Here is a 20794-nt window from a genome sequence, read left to right on the forward strand (position 1 = left end):
CCTGCCTTCAACGTTTGCAATGTCCATGCAAACTGCATAATAGACCGCAATTGGTTCTGACCATGATACAATACAGACAAATCATCCTGCACAGTGTCTACCACAGATGAAACAATATTATCTAAAGTATAGATTCTGGAAGACAGGGTGTTAATGCTATTATCTATAACAGCCAATACTTTTTCCATATTGGCTTGATCAATTGCACGTAATCTGGAAGCAGCCTCAATTTGGGACAACTTCCAAACCTCGTTATAAACAGCATACACCCATCGCTTGGGTCTGCCAACAGCAGGACCCTTAACAAAATCATTCAAATCTATTTTGTCATTTAATCGAGCTAAATGCAGTTTAACAGACGCTAAAGTGGAATGTTGCAGCCAAGACTGGCATAACTTCCCTACTGAGTAGGTAGTTACTGTGTGAGAGGATTCAAAACGGGGGACCACACGAACCTGTGTATACCCCTGCTTCAAATCCAGAAACCTATGCTGACAGGAGTCCGAACTCGTTTGCTACACCAACCAACCCTTCGGATTCAAGTTTGAAATATTGAAAGACGTGTTGGAAACCTGTGCCTGCAACATATCAAGGGATAGATCCGTATGATTACCCCAATTGGGATAAGCACCCAGATCCGGCATGGAGGGAGAATTTAATTTTTTAGACGTAGCCAATCCAAAACAGGTTGTCTGAAAAATAAAGGAATTCAAAAATAACATGATTCGGGATGAGACAGGCACGATGCAATGCCTCTGTTCCCTGTACTTGCCATCGTTCGGAGCCCCAAACCGATTTAAGATCGATTGTAGCTTTTCATAGATCATACCCGCCAATTGCCAACTCGTCCATACAGGACTTGGAATACAATAATTTGGTGTGTGTCAGTCTAACTTTAGAAGCAGCCTCAGGCGCAACCTTAAAATAAAAGGAGGCCGGATAGACTACACTAAAATCAGAAAAATAAGTGAATTTTTCCACTAACTTCGCAGAGCTGCCCATCCTAGGGGCGGGACAATGTTCCCATTGTGTATAATTTACAAAATTTCTAAATGTATTTGCTTTGTGCAGGAAATGTGTGCCATAATGTTGATAACAAAATTGTTCATCATAATTAGCAGTATCTAAATACAAATCCTCAGCATCAAAAGCAGCATAATATTTTAAATCAGAAAACAGCGCTTCTATGGCTTGAACATCCCAATCATCCGAGTGAATGTTCTGCTTCACGACATCACCCATAGAAACACGAAATACATTTGGCACATTAATCACTTCAGTGGGGCCATGAATTTGAAACGGCATCCCAAGCGATCCCATCACAAACCGGCCAGGCAGTAATGTTCACAAAAGTCTAGTCCCTCTTCATTATGTGTGATGAGGAGTGGGGGGCCAATGTTCCATCATTTAGTCGAATTGTAGACCGTTCATTCAGGTAGTGTCCATTGATAAGTCTAAAAAACACCACCACAAAGCCAATGGACATAAACAAAAATACACATATGAGCACCAGCCAAACGTAAAATGTCTTTTGAACCAAGCCACAAAAATCGAAACTTTGGACGGGGCAATGGAATTCATTGATGAGAATCAAACGAGTCATGTGAGAGGGCAACTGTGGTGGATTGTAAAACAGGCAAGGTAACATCCGCAGGAAAAGCATACTCAACTTCTTCAATCACGCCACTAGGTGTTTGTGGCAACAAGGGACCAGTAACGGCATGCATCTCGATGGCAACATCAGGCACTATGTCAGAAGCTCGGGTCACAACAGAATTTCTCAGCATCGAAGGGCAGGAAACCGCCGGAGTCATACTAAGAAGAATCGGCCACTCGTTGTAGTTTGACATTGTCAATCGAAATGTACCTGTTATCCTTTCGACCAGGAAGAGGAGGTAAAATGACAGTTCTTGTACCCTGCACTCCAAGCACTGGAACTGGTGCACGATAAGAGGGGCCGAACTCCTTCTTGTTCTCCACCTTCTCACGGACCAGATCACCAACCCGGGGTAGCCAGCCGACTACCGGAATCTGAACTTCAGCTTCAGATAAGGAGGGTATGTGTTCCTTCGCTAGACTGTTTCTGGCTTCTTGTAGAGTCTGCAATACAGCACAGTGTTCATCTACGTCAAAGGGTGCGGCTGACGCCGCCATGTCTAGACCATCAAGGTCTGGAACAAACATTCGAACACCAAAGAGCATCATGTATGGGGTCCGCCCACCCAGAGACCTTCTAGGGAGATTATTAAGTGCACGTTGCACGTCATATAAGTGGGCAAGCCAGTTCCGGCCAGTACCCAAAACTAGGGCTGTCAAAGATTGCTTTAAGTCACGGTTCATTCACTCCACCACACTATTGCCCTCAGGCCGGTATGGAGACGAAAACTTGACTTGGACCCCCAAATTTCTCATGGCCTCTTTGTATGCCTTAGAGGCGAACGCCGGGCCCTGATCAGAATGAAAGGTACCACACGCAAAACTTCCAACAAAGACACGCAAATCCTTTATGACAGTGCGAGAATCAGCACTCCTTTGTGGCCATACCCACAGAAAACGTGTGCACGAATCCACTGCAACCAAGATGTATTTGAAAGCAGTATCAGAGGTAAAAGGACCGCAGTGATGTAAATAAACACAACCCAATGGTTTACTAGATATGTACAACTGAGTTTGTGGTGGGCGCGCCGCAGAAGAAGGTTTAATCTGCTGGCAAATGTCACAATTAAGAACATAAGCTCTGGCTTGTTTGTACAAACCGCACCACCAGTAGCGTTGTTGTAGCAAAGATACAGTAGCCGCAACGCCGGCATGCGCGGACGCCATGCCCTCGTGGGCTGCTAATATCAAAGACGGTCTTCAGTCCGCATTGGAAATCAATCTGTCACCAACGTCATTAATCCTCACTAATGGGACGTTATCAGGACTTAAGTGATAATGGTAACGAGCAGGGAAACCTTTCGGCGGCTTCGTGCCCTGCTCTGTAGCAGCAATAGCTGCCAAGATGTCATCATCAATCTTACTTTTGGAACTTGTAACTGCTGCTACTAAGTATGTGGCCACTGCTGTTTTTGCTGCCTCGTCAGCTAAGCTGTTGCCGACAGCATGGACACCAACGCATTGGTGACCAAGAGTGTGAATAACATTCACGAGAGGCAGACGGTCTTTAAGATCTGCCACTCGAACCCAAAGCAGTTTATGCTTAATAGTGCTGCCCTTGGAATCACGATAGTCATTCTGAGACCAAAAATGCAGATTGTCGTTGTAAGACTGAACACAGTAAAAGGAGTCACTCACTATAAGAGTAGTGACTCGGGGATCAGCAAACTCCAGTGCAAGCACCAGAGCACGAAGCTCCGCCAACTGAGCGGTACAATCACCCAATGACTGCGTGTGCACGACATCGGACAGGAATTCACCATTTACGAAAGTACCGACTACTATTGCGCAAGCCGCTGAATAGGCGTGCTTTGATCCAATTGCAGGTTGCGCAGACCCGTCAGTGTATATGACACAATGGTAATCCTCGAGCGGGCGCAAGGACAGAGGAGCCGGATGAACGTATTCATACTGCAAAAACTCCTGAGTCTGAAGTGCCGCATCAAAGATAAAAGTGACGTCCGGCAATGTCAAGGAAGTGGCCCATTGTATCCACCTTGGATGCAAAGCTTTAGAAATCGGTACACTCGCTTTCGTCACTGCCTCTAGGGCAGGATAGGGTGTCACCACCAACATGCGTTTCCCTTGCGACAGCGCTCGTTATTTCAGAATCGCCATCTGCACTGCTGTCAGAACCTTCTCGACAGCGGAAAAACGCAGTTCAGCTGAAGTGTACAAGTGAGATTTGTAAGCAATGGGGACGGTGTCGCCCTCATTGAACGTTAAGTATGTGAAACCAACTGCGCCGGGCACTATTCTTATGACCAGGTTAGTGTGGTTATCACGTGTCAGTAAGCACTTTAGTAGCAAGAAGATCAGCTTGCAATAACTGCAATATAGCTGAATGCTCAGGCAGCCAACAGGATTTGGAAAAAGTAGGTTGTACCAAGGCGTAAAGCGGCTTGATACGCTGGGCATAATCCGGGATGTAAGTTCGACCGAAATTCAGAAAACCCAGCAGGGATTGTAATTTCTTTAGTGAAGTAGGAGCACGGAGGCATGCGCACTTCTCTAGAAAGTGCGGAGCCAATCCTCGACCTTCATGGTTGAGTTCGTACCCCAAGAACAACACTGTATACTCTGCAATATGCGACTTCGCAAAATTGAATTTGTACCCGAAGTCTGCAAACAAAACAATAATGCGGTCAACGCGTCGGAGATGCGGGTCTAACTCGTCATCCGTGAGATAAATGTCATCCACGTACGAGTACGCATCTGGGTCTATACCCTCTAAGAGGGAGACCACGCGAGCGGCAAAGACTCCCGGGCTGTTCTTATAGCCCATTGGTAATCTTTTGAATTGTTTTTGTTTGCCACCAGAGATGAAAGCCGTCCACTCACTACTAAGAGAGGACAGGTTATGGCTGTAAAAGCCGTTGGAAATGTCAAGTGTGGTTTTGAACCTTTTTCTCACGAGACTATCGACGAGAGCCGAACTGTGGGTATTCTGTACTGCACAGGTCCGGCAATGAGAGTTAAGGTGCCGGTAATCCAAAACTAGGCGGTACGACCCATCAGGCTTCGTCACAGTAAATAAGGGATTATTCATAGGTGACACACATGTTTCGATTACTCCCTGATATTCCAATTGTTCAAGGATCGACGCTACGTGAGATCTAGCTTCGCGACGCATGGGGTATTGGGGTTGTGGCTGGGGCGTAGTCCGCAACGGAATCTCATGGCCAGGGGACAATTTATCCCAGCCCACTTGAGTTCGATACAACGCAGGCGCTTGCACCTGAGCCCATTCCCCGGCATACTTATCAGCTAGGACCCTAGGCACTGTGTGCGCAAAGGACGGGAGGATTACCTCCTCCCCTCTAGGAGCAGCTAAAACGAAAGCCGGGGGCCAATCTGCCTCCGCCAACAGAATATCATAGGTAGTGGTCAGATTATCCCCAAAAACCCCTTGAATTGTGCGTTGTATATCACCCTCAATATGTGGGATTATATTATATAGTCTGTCAGGGGGAGACACACGAGTGTCAGCAGTTTCAATATTCACAAATATATCAGTTGCTGTCGCCACCAGATATGGACGCAGTGCTTGTCGCACTACTGTAACTTCCGCCGCGCTGTCCAGCAGCGTTAGCGCCCATGTTAGGTTCCGAAGCTGCGTCCGTACCATCTGAGGCATACCTCGCTGTCAGTGCAGCAACTTTCTTCTTCTGAAACGGGGGTCGTTGACGTGCAGAGTCTTCTTGCTTGCCTTTGCCGTCAGCCGGTCGGGACTGCTCCCGTTGCTGTGACGTACCCCGACTTTTGCCAGCGCCTCCGCCACCGGACTGTGAAGCCGATGTTTCCTGTGAAGAACGAGGAGAACGTTGGTCAGAAACCTGAAATCGATCAGGTGACTTTATAGTAGCACGATCACGCAGATCATAAGTGCGCTCACTACTTGACTGAACTGGAGAGGCAGGACAGGACCCCTGTTTCTGTTGCTGCTTTTCCTGCTTTTTCGCCCTCCAACTTTGTTTTGGAAAATTAGGGCGATCGTCCTTACCAGAGTTTGTCTTCGTCTGCTGTATCGAATCAGGATTCTTCACAGTTGGTTTAACACCTAAGGCGCTACGACCAACCTGTCTATAGGCGTTCGCGATAATTTTCGCGAATTCCCTCGGCTTGTCGTCTTCGTTCACTGCGTCTAATTTATTAGGCACTTGGAATTGCATAGCATCTCCTTTGAGGTTACCCATAATCATGGTAGCAACCACATCAAACACACCGACAAGCCGCATTCCCAATTCAATAGCAGCCTCCGCACCATGATTCTCTTGAACACGTTTAATCACGGAGGGCAGTACCGACAGAGACGGAGTGCCAAAGCATTTCGCGTATGTCGCTGCAAAGACCTTACCCCAGTTTTCTCAATCCGCCATATCTGGGACTAAGTCTTTAGGCAAAGCTATGGTAAGGATCCTGTGCTTCTCCACAGGAGATGTACACGGATAAACCGCTTCTATTTGATCAAATTTCTCAGCAAGCCAATAAGGGAAATCATCCCTATTTTGGGGTCGCTTGCCCACCACCGAATTGACCATAACAGGACTAATAACCACCGCGTGGTGGTCCGTCGGTTGTCCCGCAACAGCAGTAGCGACCACCTGCACGTTCCGCGACACATACTGCACTAGAGCCCTATGTACTGTAATAAGGGCAGTGTGCAGTACACGCAACTGATCCACCGTTACCTGCAGGTAGCGGGGATGAGGCGTATATCCGGCCAACACCGGCCATGTGGCCCCTGGGATTGACAAAGGGCCCATTCTCGCCGGAGTAACCGCATGGGAAAGGGTGCCATTAAACCAAATGTTATGCTGCCAGGCAGAAATAGGAATTTCCTGAGTCCTATACGGCGTATAGTTGGCTGGTAGTGCCGTGGGAGTGTAACTGTGGTATGTATCATCATCCTCACTCACCGCCGGCAGAGTAACCCAAGAGTAGAACAACTCAAACGGGAACAACGCATCGGCACCTACTACAAAAATCACAGCCATACCATCGTCTGGCACCCCATAGTTCGCCAGATGATGTTTCAGGGGTGCCCGGCTATGAGCCGGTATTTCGACCGCCATTAGGACTCCAACAGTAAATCTACAATAAATCAGTAGCACTAGGGTTCAGATTCAATAACCTTTTTAATGATCAAGCTTGAATGAACCTATTTAGTCGAAACACAGGTAGGTTAAACCGTCACTCCCGTTATCCGGAAACCAGAGTGAGGGTGTTGTGGACCAATACAAGCTCTACTAAGGCGTCTCAAATCAATAGACCAAACGTTAGGTGCGCCATGTTGCAGGGATTCTGCTTATGCGCAGAACTATGCGCAGGAACCCAGGCCCTCAGTGAATTGCGGTGTACCAAAAACTCACCTCAGAACCCAGAACCCCTATCCGGCCAGCATCAGTGTCCCATTCGTTATCCGAGATTTAGCTTGGCGGTCCCAATGTATAGACAACCCGGAACAAGCGACTTAGTATATTTCTCAGGAATGGTGGGAATCAGAAACCCCTTTTCGTAATTATTCTCGTACCAGTCCACAACAGAATAAACAGAGACACGGGAAAAGTTTAAAGAGTTTATTTTATAAACCTCGTGTCCTAATATGCAGCAGTTTGGCTAACATTAGCAGACAAACGATTAAAATCAAAACCATCAGCATAGTTACAATACCATAGAAAATGAAAGGAGCAATCATAATAAAATGACAGTGGCTCTAGGCCACCTTCCTTTCTCTAACACACTAATAGTATTATTAGACTAATAAAAGGTCTCTAGGCTTGAATGGAGAACCCCATACCGTATAGATTAGCGCAGAGAGTTCACATCACAGGATCAGCTATGCTCTGCTCCTAGGAACGCTCTTCTTCCGAATGTGTTGAAAAACATGCAACACTGCAATATTAAAAGCATTCGACTTTCAGGTATTTGCAGCTGCGTGCGTGTTATGGCTAAACTAGTGGGCCGATCAACCTGAACTCAACAACATGCACAGTCTAGCGATCCAGACTGTTTCTCTTACACTGTGTACAGACCAAGGTCGCTATTCACTGTTTAAGATGTTAACAACAGACAGTTCTCATGTGAAGCAAAGTCGAGTAAGCATTTCTCAATTCTAATAACATGTGACTACAGTGTCGGGTGCAAAAGCAGCAAATGCGGCAAGATGGCTTTCTAACATCTAACGCGGTTATGCTAACTTAGCGTTGTACATAGGTAGATAACGATCATCACTACAGCATATCCTGCATCGGGCATATCTCACTCCTGAAAAACTCCAGAAGTATTTCCCTGATGGTTCCTTCGCCTGCCCTAGATGTCAGGAGCCCACTGCCTCATTTTTTGGAACGGTCACGGGACTACAGGACCTCTACACATGGGAAGCTAGCGCCCTTGGTATCTGTAAGCGTCACAAGCACATGAGAGTAGAAATGCACTTTGCCTCCTTAGTGCTCCTCCTGGCCAAACGGTGCATAACTATGCACTGGAAGGCACCAGAAGCCCCCCCCTGGCGGCCTGGGTGGGTGCAGTCAAGAAATGGGGCGCCGCGGAAGAGGGAATGCTACGAGGGGAGACAGTCCAGGGAATACGCAAACATACAATCTCCCTTCCATGGGCCATGCTACTTCACTCCTTTACACAAGAAATGGCGACAGTGGCGGAAACGTGAGGGGGTGGCTCCCCCGGGGCCCTTATAGCCCCAGAGGATGCTCGGGAGGGTATGCAGCGGGCCCAAACACCCAACGGGCCAGACCTGCTGGCTGCCAACGACCCATCACCACACCCTCATGCAGACAGCTTTTAGTGTTGTCCCTCCCCCCCATCCGCTTCGGCACAACTATAATATGATGTCCCACCATAGTTCAGTTCTCAGGTGTCCACATACACGTAATCACAACATAATACACAGTGCATCCCAGTTTTCTACCCCAAGTTTGTTCACGGTTCAAATATGGCTGATATTTCAAAACCCCTACGAGCCCATGTGCGGGGAGACAAGGCACCTCACCGCCCCAGCACGATGCGGCGAGTGACATGCGTGAAGGTTACCTGTCTATGGACACAGACCCATGAGGGTCATCGCCAATTAATAGACAGAGTGAAAGGGCTCAACGACCTTCAAACCCCATGCTCTTATGTCACAGTATTATGTCCTCGTGCGGGATCACTTGTACGTCAACACCATCAGCAATATAAGATGTGATGTATGTAATAATCTAAAATGCCAATAAACATGTTTTACAAAAAAAAAAAGACAAATGTAGGCACTCGATTAGTTTAATAACTGGACCCAGAGCTTGTTCTAACTGCCCTTTTAAGCTAGTCTTCTCCCCGCAGTGGTATGCCATAAAGCAGAATACGACAGAGCTTAAAATGCTCTTCCTCACTTGTAGGTCCTTGCCAAAACATGCCTCAGAAATCAACGTATAACTTAGTGATGAACACAGACGGATGCCCTGTTCCTGACAGAAACCTGGCTGCATAAAGATGCGTAATCTGATATGGTACAAGCACTATCCCCAGGATATCACATTTTAAGGAAAGATCAGGGTTTACGAAAGGGCGGGGGATTGCCATTATCTTTAAGGATCATGTGAAGGGGCGCATCGAGGCCGATACCATTCAAGACTGTGAAAGTATGGTATTCTCACTCACCTTCTCCCCCACATGCTCATTTCAGGAATTCTGATATATCGCCCCCTGGGCCCGTGTGGGGCATTTGTCGAATCCCTTACAGACACTGATGCAACACTGGGAAGCACCGCATCAAACTTTACTATTCTAGGTGACATTAACTTGCACTTAGAGGACCCCAATAAAACGCACGCTCTGAGCATTGCCCAAAATTTACAGGCCTTACAACTAACACAAAAAGTCACGAGCCCAACGCATGATGAGGGCCACATCCTAGATCCAGTATTCTCGAATGATGGGAAGCTCTCAGTAGATAGTCCTTCCCCAGTCCCTTGGTCGGATCACTTTGTAATCCCAATGCACTGGAAGTCATCAACTTCAACTACTAACATTCAACCTGCAAAGAGCTGGGTCTGAGCATGGGCAAAACTTTCGCCTGAGTGCTGGTCCACAACTTTATCGAACTCTAAACCTCTAGGTGACCCCGACCCCAGTATAGCCTCTGACAACTTTAACCTATGGATTGAATCGTCCCTGGACTCCATTATACCACTCAAATGGATTAAAAAAAGACCGAAGGACAAACGATCACCATGGTACACCTCTAAAGTTCATGAATTTAAACAAAAATGGAAAAAACTAGAGAGGGCCTGGAGGAAAGATTACAGCCCAGAGAAAAAACTGAAATACTGAGAAGCTATCAAAATTTATCAGACAGAAACTAAGAGAGCACAGGCACAATATTATGAGGAGAAAATCAAAGTGGCAGCCAACGCTCCGAGGAAAATTTCCCAAATAGCGAAAAAACTGACAAACTGTCCCTCACCTGAATTATCTACAGAATTTGCACCTCAACGTTGTAAGGAACTAGCATAATTTTTTAACAATAAAATTCTGGATATTTACAACACATTTCCCCTAGCTTTTGGCCCCGAGAACCAGGACACAGAATCAGAAATTTCAGGGGGTCGATCCGCACATCTAGAAGATTTTCCCACTTTGGACCCAGCCACGCTTTCCCAAATTTTCACTAAAATCAAATCAGTATCCCCCTGTGATGCAGCCCCTATGCACCTGTTGCACAAGGTAGAGGATGTTATACTACCTGTGCTATTGGAAGTACTACATTTTTCCATAATCGCCGGCCAAGTGCCCAGGATGTGGAAACATGCCATTGTAAAAGCGCTATTAAAAAAACCTAATCTCAACCCTGAATTGTGGAGCAACTATCGGTCAGTAACGCTCCTCCCCATGACCAGTAACATTTTAGAGAAACCCGTAAATAAGATCCTCTCTGATTACCTGGAATCCCACTCGATTTTACAAACTTCCCAGACAGGCTTCAGACCCAACCACGGCACAGAAATGGCCTTGTTAGCAGTAATGGAGGAATGAAGGAAAGTCCTTGATCAGGGAGGCTCAGTGGCGATCATCCTGCTTGACCTGAGCTCCACTTTTGATACTGTCAACTACAACATTCTCTTTGATAGACTCAAAACGGTAGGAGTGTCAGGACAAGCCCTCTCCTGGATCAAATCCTTTCTAAAATATAGATCATATCAGGTCTTTGAAGGCAACCACACCTCAAGAAGGGTTCCTCTAATACAGAGGTCTTCAAACATTTTTAGGTTGAGCCCCCCCAAGCTGAATTTTTTTAAATGTCGGGCCCCCCACCTCCTGACAGAAATTTCTGGAATCTGGTACACCTCATAATCGACCACCATTAGGATAGCCCAGGCCATATCCGACAAATAATGTTAAATGTAGTACAAGTGTTTAGTAAACTGCAGGTTTGTGAGTGGGTGTGGTTAAATGACAGAGGCTTATTAGACAGTTCAAATATAAGATTTCCAAGATAAAATGCACGCATATTGTTTTTACTAGGGTTTTACTTATATAGTTGAGTCATAATCGGACGGGGTTCTCTGGAGCAGCCCCGTCACCTACTAAGTAAGTACCCTCAAGTCAGGCAAATACCTACCAACCTCTTCATAAACATTTTGAATGGAAGTGAGCCACTGAGTCCCAGACTAGTTTTTGCACCTTCTCATTGTTGAGCGTTACCAAAGCAATTGAGGTGGCGACATCCCTTCCTGTGATGTCATTTGACACCAATGCACATTGCTCATTCTTATTAGTCCCCCCACTCGTGTTTTTAGGACCTGTGCCCTGAGTGGGGGTTTAGGACACCATGTCAGGCTTATGTTTAAAAAAATAGAACTAATAAAAACTGAATCATGTTGCCTATTTTACTTCAGAGCAATGTTGTCTAACAGACTTTGTGGTGATCAAATGGATCTGGGTCCAGCTGCACAGTGAACTGGCAGCATTACAGTGCCTGTAAATGCAGCAGCGGCCGTCGCATGTAAGCACGGTGGGGCGGTGGCAGGGCGGGGAAGTCGACAGATGACAGAATAGTTCAAATTAAATAAATAAATTAAACCTATTCTGTTCCCCCGCAGCACTCCACCACCCCATCGCGCTTACCTGCACCAGCCACAACTGATGCGTGAGCCTCCAGGGAGTAGGTCTAGCAAGAGAGTAGAAAAGATTGTTAGAGGCGGAAAGGGTTTATGGTGGATGCCAAAGGCAGTGCTTAATGTTTTTTAAAGTGCAGGGGCCAAAGCTTTTATTATGTCACTTGTGCCAGCGCTGGCTCTTGCCAGGGCAGCTGTATCCCAGGACCACCAGGTCTTCAACAAACCAACACACACCTCCTTCTTCCTCCACCCTGTTTTTCCTGCCTCTGTCTCATTCTTGCAGGTGGTTTTTCATCCCTGCTTTATCCCTTTGTCTCTGTTTTCACAGCTTTCTTGTCCATTTTCTTTTACCCTATTCTGCTTTGCTCTATCTTGCTATTGGCCAAAGTTGGATGCTGAAAAATAATTATTGGTCCCTAAAAATGAGTACCGAGGGCCACCACTGCCACCTCCGATAAAAAGGAAGCACTGCCCACATTTGGAGTCAGGTCAGGAATGGACTGGTTGGAAGCACTATTCGTAAGATCGCCCTTTGCCCCAGAACCCTCGGCCCAGTTGCCACAGCTGCTAATGCACTGCAATGTTAATCATGTTATCATTTGTGTCCATTGCCTTTATGCTTCTGATTGTATTGCTATATAATTGCATGCCGCATAAAGTGCAGACATTATACAGTCAGGCAACAAGTGGCACTTTACAGAGGTCCTAAAGGGAAAAATATATATAAGGCGTGTGTTGCATACATTGCTAGAAAGCCTTCCGTTCAAAACAGGCACGAGAAGGCTGCCAAAATTTCTCATCATAAAACGCCCTGTTCTGCCTTTTCGCAAGACTGGAGACACCCAACCTTCCAAGCACTTTGTTGCGGGATCACGATAAAGCGTCTATTTGGGAGCAAAATGCGACAGCAGCAAATTGTGCAAACTAGCCACACTTGCAATTCACATAACTGGCCATTTGCTGCTGGCCCAAAATAAGGATGGCACAATCTGTACATCTAAATGCTAAAAAAAAAAGACATTGAATATTTAGGTTCAGGGTCATATGCTCAAAGCATGTCACCCTTGTCACTGACGAGAACGGACTTCTTCATAGCTCTCGCTTTCTTTTATTTACCTTCTGAGACTCCCAGTAGCATTTCTACTTGAATTCCATTCACTTAGTAAAAATAAAACGGTAATCGCTTAATTGATTACACTCTGTCATGTGAGGGAACTTCAGATGTGAAACCGCACAGTAGGATGAGCCAGGAAGAGGATGTAGCTTTACAGCTAGAGCGATCGACCTCAAAGCTGGGGAACCAGGTTCGAGTCTCAGCAACGATGCTCAACATCCTGTGATTCTGGGCAAATCATTTAATCTCCCCGTGCCTAACAACAATGAATGTGTCCTTGTGTAATGAAACTGGTGCTCATGTAAAGCACTCTGATACCTGGTATCTTCTAATCTAGTTTGCGCTATATAAAACCTCTAAAAAATAAACAAAATTGTCCCCTAAGCCATTTGTTTTCAGCCTATTATACAGAAATATCTATCATAAAATTGTTTTCTTCCATGTGCTGTAAACTGTGGAGGAGTGAGTGGACCCAGTGCCCAGATCACAGTTACAAACAGGGCACTTGGAGAGCTGCCCGGTGCCCGGGTCCAGTGGGCCCACAGGATTTTACGAACTAAAGAGAAGTGGAACTACCAGCTGCCACTGCGACCAGGTGTAAATTGCAAACAGTGAGAGGCCTGCTCCTGCTCCTCCTCACTCGCAATATGCTGAAGACCACGGAGGAGAGGTGCATTATAATTGTTTTTCCAGTGATGGTGATCCATATCAGATATAAAAGTAGTTCGGGCACTTGCCATGGAGAATTACATTTTTGCTTGCATCTCCAAAAGAACTGAGTGAAAATTCACCAAACCACGAACTGAATGAACACTGAATGGTTGAAAAAAATGCTTCGCCATTAAAATTTGATGTATTTTTTATTTAGTGGTTTCGGAATCCTGCATGGCAAATCTTTTCTATGTAAACCCCATGTTAATTTGAGGAAGTGAAAACTTTTGCACCCCCACCATATTATAATTGCTGAGCCATTTGAGCATCTGCCCACTGAATGCTATTTGCCCACAGCTTAGAGAAAACTGCTCAGAGGAAAAAGTTATTATTAACTGTATAAAATAAGAATTCCTATCAAGTGAGTTGCCAAACCGACCTGCAGAGAACATGATGTGTTAAAGAAGCACGAAAGATGACAACTGTGAATAGGCACTTTTATAATTTTGCAATAAAACCGTGAGTGTATCTCATGCTCATACTTACACAATTTAAAGAGCAACTTTGCCTCCTTTGTGTGACGAACTAACCATCCGAAATGGTTAATTCCGAGAGCTGAAATGTTTGTCTGCAGTGCGAGGCACGGAGCCTCCTGTTCTGTGAAACCGAAAGTGAACTGCTCGTGGTTTTCTTTCAAATTACCAAAGTAGGGGCACGTCATGCCCCTATCGATTGGGACAGTGTGAAACAAACTAAGGTGAGATTTTAGGGAGGAGTGCGCGCCCCCCCTGAGATGGTGCGGTGCCCCCCTGGGGGGGGGAGCGCCCCACAGTTTGAAGAACACTGCTCTAACGTGTGGAATCCCACAGGGGTCTTCTTTGAGCCCGACCCTTTTCAATGTTTATTTAAGACCCCTTGCTGAGATAGTCCTGCCATATGGGATCCAGATTGTGACCTATGCAGACGACACACAGCTAGTGGTAGCTCTAAACCACCTAAAGAAGGTGCCAGCCAACTTAGAAGCTTGCTTGGAAATGGTGGCCACTTGGATGGACCAGTCGTATCTCAAGCTTAACGGAGACAAAACGGAGATAATGATTCTTGGTAATCATAATACCACTTCTCCTACACTGAAATGGCCCAAATGTTTAGGCAACCCTCCAAAACCCAAAGAAAGGATCAAAAGCTTAGAAGTATCGTTAGATAGGTCACTTAAATTTGACCACCAAGCAGTTCAATTAGCAGCTACTTGTTATGGCATTATCAGACAAATGTGGGCATTTTTGCCACTGCTTCCTGTAACTGCGCGTAGGATCGTGGTACATGCACTGGTGCTGTCCCAGTTAGACTATGGAAACTCTCTCTACCTGGGTAACCCAAAGGCCACCACAAGAAAACTACAGGTTGTGCAGAATTGCGCAGCTAGACTGCTGCACAACATCCCCAGAGCACAGTCGGCAAAACCGGCGCTGAAAGCATTGCACTGGCTACCAATGAAATAACGCATAATGTTCAAATCATTATGCATAGCGCACAAAACCCTATGGGGTACGGGCTCAAAAATCAATCTTGCTCTGATGGCCTTTCATCGTCCCTCACGTAGCCTGAGATCAGCCAAGTTATTCCTGGCAACAGTACCTAAAGTTAATAGAGTACGAGCCGGAGGCCGTATGTTCTCCTACAATGCGACAAGACTATGGAACACGCTCCCGATCCAGCTCCGTTCAATGACCCATCATCTTTCATTTCAGAAGCAATTAAAAACATGGCTCAACCAGAGCCTGCCTTGAGACTGTATCCTGCTACGAGTTGCAACCAGCGCTGGGATTACTAAGGGTAGCCATGCACTCCATCAAATGTGAATTAATAATAATAATAATAATAATAATGACTAACCCATATTGCGAAACCAATGTTAGACATCTGTATGACAATGTAACTACATATAACACACTTGGCCTAGCATGTATCGCAACAGTTAGCAAAAGTATTGAAAGTTGCCTTTCTTTTCACTTTCAGCTGACCAGGGATATGGGCTTCAGCCAAGGGTAATGATTCCAGACTGAGCTGAGGCCTACAACCAGGCCCTCATCAAGACACGGAGTACTGTTGAGTGGACCTTTGGCCTGCTCGAGGCCAGGTTCCGCTGTCTGAACATTTCAGGTGGTAGATCGCTCTACTCCCCCCAATGGTTGCAAAATAATACTGGTGTGTGCCATACTGCACAATATATGTGTGCGCACTAATGTTCCCTGGGACGGGGACCAACAACATCAGGGTCTGATGGAGGAGGAGGCCGATAGTGAAGACATCCAAAACACCACTGCTGGCAATCGCATATGCAGTGCATCATTTCTTCACTTGATCCACTTATTCGGGAATGGACCATTAACCAACATGTTATAAAGGTTCAACATGACAATAAATGTTTGAAACTGTTGGTTGTCTTTGCGCTTATGTCACAGTTCTAGGAAACATCAACATACACACATCTCATCAACTCGAAGTAGCCCTCAAAGGTTTACAAACAGGTTGGAAGGCAGGCATCAATGTCAAAGAGTCAGAAATAATGCACTGTGCATTGTCATGTGTTACGTGTAACTTGTGACTTACCCATTTCCCTAGCGACGTGCCACTAAAAAAACACGCTGTATGAGGAAATGTGACATTCTAGTCGGAAAAGTGACTTTTTAGTAGTAAACATGACGTTTTTGTTAGAAAAGTGAAGCTTTAGCACAAAACGTGATGCTTGAGTAGGAAAGCTGACACTTTTCTAGGAAAGGTGACTTTTTAGCAATAAATGTGACGCTTTAGTAAGGAAGGTGATGCTGTGGCACAAAACGTGATATTTTAGTGGAAAGAGTGTAGGGGCGGAAGCCATGCATCAATGCCAAAGCATCAAAAACAAGGCATTGGGCATTGTGCAACTTGCAACTTGGCTATTTCTCTAGCGAAGCGTCAGAAAAAAAGCATGCTTTAGAAGGAAACATGACTCATACGTCAAAAACATGACACATCCACACAGGAAATGATGCAATGTCTCAGCCATGCTGTAAACCAGGAACTGCAAAGTTCCTTTCATTTTCACTTACAGTCTTTTTGTCTCTGCTGGCTGGTGGAGGTGTTTGTTGATTGCTGGAGCATTTGGTGTCTTGTTGGTGTCTGTGCTGTCCCTGTTGTGTCCCAAAACTGTCATTTTTGTCTTGTAATTGTATTTTGTGTAGAGTATTGTGGGGTTTTAGTTTAAATAGGGGTTTATAGTTATAGGGGTAGGGGAAGGGATAGTGTATCTGTTTTTAGGTTTAGGATGGCTAGTGGGGGTAGTGAGATGTCGAGCAGGGGCAGGGCCAAGAACCTGACGGTTGATGATTTTGGGGGCCTGCTGTGGCTGTTACTCAGGTATCTGCCCAACATGATCGGAAGTGGAGACAGGGTTAGCTAAGGCTACCCAACCCGTGAGAGTCAGCACCAGTGGGAAAAGGTGCGTTTCAGATGAGTCGATTATTTGGTGTCCAGCGGACCATCCACCAACTCAAGCACCGGTGGCCAGATGTCATCAGCTGGGAGCACGATCTCCTGGATCACCTAGGGATAGAAGTTGTTGGGGCTACCGGTAAGTCCCTGTATACCATGAGCCAGTAGCTGTGTGGCTTTCGTACACTACTTTAAATGGTTTACATTCCGAAAGGGCTAGATATGTATATAGGTTACCATGGCATGATGCGGGCTAACTCCATCACATACACTGGACATGCCACTGGGGCATGTTCACAGGGGCATAACAACAGTCAAAATATACCATGCAGTGCAGTGGAGGCCCATAGGTGATGTGGGACCCATCTGGCACTGTTCGGGGAGTATTGTCACCTAGCCTGCTAGGTCATTACTTTCTCAGAACTGTTTAGGACTCCCAACATGTATTTTGCAGAGGATCACACTCACATGTCATCAGGCCACATGTCGGTCAGGGTGTTTGTTTCCCCTGCAAATGTCACACATATGTGTTTGTTACAAAAAATGCTAAACATTCCTTCATGAGCCTGTATGTGCCTTGATTGATTATTTTTCATGTGCAGTGCACTGGTTACATGTAAGGAGCTAAGTGAAGAAGACAAAGAAGCATGGTTACTGTCTGATGTGTGTATCCTTGTAAAGAATGTGTGAGAAAGTCCCAGCATTGTCATACTATGCAAAGTGTGGTCAATCAAATTGACATGTTGACATAGCCATTTAATCCTGGCACCCTTGCACCATGTTGCAAGCTAGGCTGGTCTAGAACACCGTCTGCACTCTGCACACCTTATACATGATGTGCTTGGTATAATGTGAATACACTGCAACACGGCTTACCTAGGTCCAGCATTAGGGAGATCCAACTTTGCCTAATGCTACCAGTCCAACATACTGACAATACCAGGCATTAGTCAAGGCAATGTACTGTGCTTCATATGTGCCCAGTATACATGTTCAGCATTCACAGAGCAATGTACAATCTTTTTGTTTTGTAGGTGGACCAAACCAATACATCATTGGCGAGGTGACGACCTTTAACGATCCACATGCTACCAGTGAGTATCAACTGATTGCTCCTGTGCTGAGTGAGGTGTTCCAAAAACAATGGCTGCAGTGAGATATGCAAGGGGTATCATCAGTCAGTGGAAATAAGCTTTACCTTACGTGTAGAATCACAACAGAAGTAGGGCAAGGTCAGTGCCAAATTGCTATGTGAAATTAATCCCAATGTATGCAGGACACATGATGGATGCCTCAGTATCTGCGGTGCTAATTTTGTGCAAACAATGGTGTGGATGGTCATGACATATGTCCCATCACCTGCCCAAAAACCAAATTATTATTATTACTTCAAATGTCTCTCTCTTACACATAATATGGACAGAACGTGACAACATGCTACCCGAAATATGTGATAGAAATGTTGCATGGGATAGGTTGCGATTTTCCCGACACGCTGTGCCTCATTTTTGAAGAATTGGCAGAGGGCAGCACTGCAAATCATTTTGCTGCACTGCCCTACGCCAATTCAAAAGGGCTGGAAAGTACCGTATTAACAAGGTACGGTGCATTCCTGTCCTTTCAGCCCACTCCCACGTACAATGAGCAGCCGAGTGCCAACGCAGGCACCCTTGCACCATGGTGCAGGAGTGTTTGTGTTGTTGGTATCATTGTTTCTGTGTCTGTGTTGTTGGTATCATTGTTTCTGTGCAGGAAGGGACACCTCCCTGCACAAAACACAATCACAAGAGGCGTTTTGCGCGTTCCGAATGCAGCACACATGGAAAGAGGACAAACAATGAAAAATGTAAACATTTCCCCTAGTTATGCATGTTCTGGGGAGGCGTAATTTTGGGACCTGGCCCAGGTTTACGTGATGTTGTAAATCTGAGGCAGTGTCAAAAATCCATTGGGTGTTGAGTGGGAACACCCACAGCAATGCCCATGGAATGCCTTTTTGGTGTAGAGTAAGGCAACACTGCGCTTTGCGGTGCCTTGCCTTACCTCATATCCATAAGGCCATGCAAAGCCACACAGGGTGGCTTTGTATTGCTAAGGCCAAATTTGCACAGGACACAGGTGTGGTTGGGGTGTAACACATATCCCAAACAATACTACCAATTGTCAACAGCACATTTAATTTTGGCATGTGCACAGTGAACAGCTTTTCAAATGTATTTGGCCCCCTATTGTGTGTTCACATCATACCATGCACATGCCTGCAGAGTACGTTCCTCCACCATACCAAAATTGGTACCGTATAAATGCTTGAAGCCATGTCAGACATCAATGCCACTCAAACAGCCATTTGTTCACAGATCCATACATGTAACTGTTCAGCGTTTTGCCAAAGTTTTGACTCCAATGTATTTGGGTGCTCATGTGAACAGACTTGAGACACCAAAACAAGATTCCTTACTAGTGTAAATGCTGCATATATATTTCTGACGTGCCTCCCTGAAATGTGATATTTATGCTAACAAAAGCAGTGGGCAAGTGACATATCCCCATTTGTTACAGTGAGTGTGTTAATCCATCGTCCAGACCAATGACTCACTTGGGTTCATTCCTTAGCCCACATTTATCATGTTATATGGGAGCTATCAGCCAGCATCATGGGTACCCTTGCATACCCCAGAGTACCATCAATGTCCAAAGGTACCCCCTAAAGGTTGCGTTCAGGTCTGGGAGAAGGAGGAGCAAACAAGAGAAAATAAAAAAAGACTCCCACAAGACCTAAATTACTTTTGTGTAGGCTAACAACAGCTCTGTGGGGCTATCCACAATATAAACTACAATTTCTATGTCTTTTTCTTATTTAAAAAAAAAAAAAAAAGATTCCATTATTTTTTCATTTATGTTCACATGCAAAAAAGATAAAAGATAAACATACCCCAGAGTACTGCATATATGTTAGATGGGGTGACCGAGGAGCAATTGGCAAAATGACATGGAGGGATATAGGATGTTGTCACTTGATTGGATGTGCACATAGATTTGGAGGTATGAACTGCAATCTGGCTGTCTGATGCACATTGCTAGTGTATGCGAGCACATGGCAACGTTGCCATGTGCTTGCATGGGCTGGTCCACACAAGCTGTGATGATTCCTACCTCAGTGCATACTGAATAGGTAGGAGTCAAAGTGGGACATGTCACCAGTCCACACATGCCAATGCTGTCACATGCCTGACTCATGCCCTCATATCCCCATTGCCCTACAATAGACAAATTCTCATTCCTTTGTGGTTTTTTGTGCGGAATAGGGCCACTATGTCAAGTACCACAGGCATGTATGCACTGTGTAGTCAGCATACAGGCCATTCCACATCCCACTAACTGCTGCTGTTACCCATACTGTATCCCAAGGATTTCTTGCCATTGAACAATTGTTGGTCAATTACCTGAAAGATACAGCTCAATACACTCAATTATCTGAGTTCTACAGCATGTATGCACACACTCATCGCATAGAGTACACATCAGTTGATGTGCTTCTAGGTAACAATCTGTAAGGAAATCTAGGTTCAGACTATTGGGCATGTAAAGGATAACATGCTCTTGCCTTATTTTCATTAGGTGCTCTATGACAAAGTGTTGCAGGTATGTCCATGTGTAATTCTTGGAGAAGTATCCAACAGGTCTGTTGAATCGCGGTAGCTAGCTACACTCCGTCTATGCTTCTACTATGTGGCACTGAGTCAATCTATGCTGCTATGTGTGTGGACTTGTGTATATACAATAA

At 45.5% G+C, this 20794-nt stretch overlaps 1 long non-coding RNA gene across 4 annotated transcripts in view; it reads left to right on the forward strand.

Moving 5' to 3' along the window:
- Positions 1–20794, forward strand: part of LOC146855725 (uncharacterized) — a 211582-nt gene that overhangs the window by 100595 nt on the left and 90193 nt on the right. For all 4 annotated transcript variants that reach the window (XR_014981378.1, XR_014981376.1, XR_014981377.1 and 1 more), the window contains one exon: positions 18045–18104. This is a non-coding gene — a long non-coding RNA (uncharacterized LOC146855725). The remainder of the gene's footprint in view (positions 1–18044; positions 18105–20794) is intronic.

The sequence above is a fragment of the Triturus cristatus genome, chromosome 4_1, assembly GCF_964204655.1.
Source record: "Triturus cristatus chromosome 4_1, aTriCri1.1, whole genome shotgun sequence".
Lineage (NCBI taxonomy): Eukaryota > Metazoa > Chordata > Amphibia > Caudata > Salamandridae > Triturus > Triturus cristatus.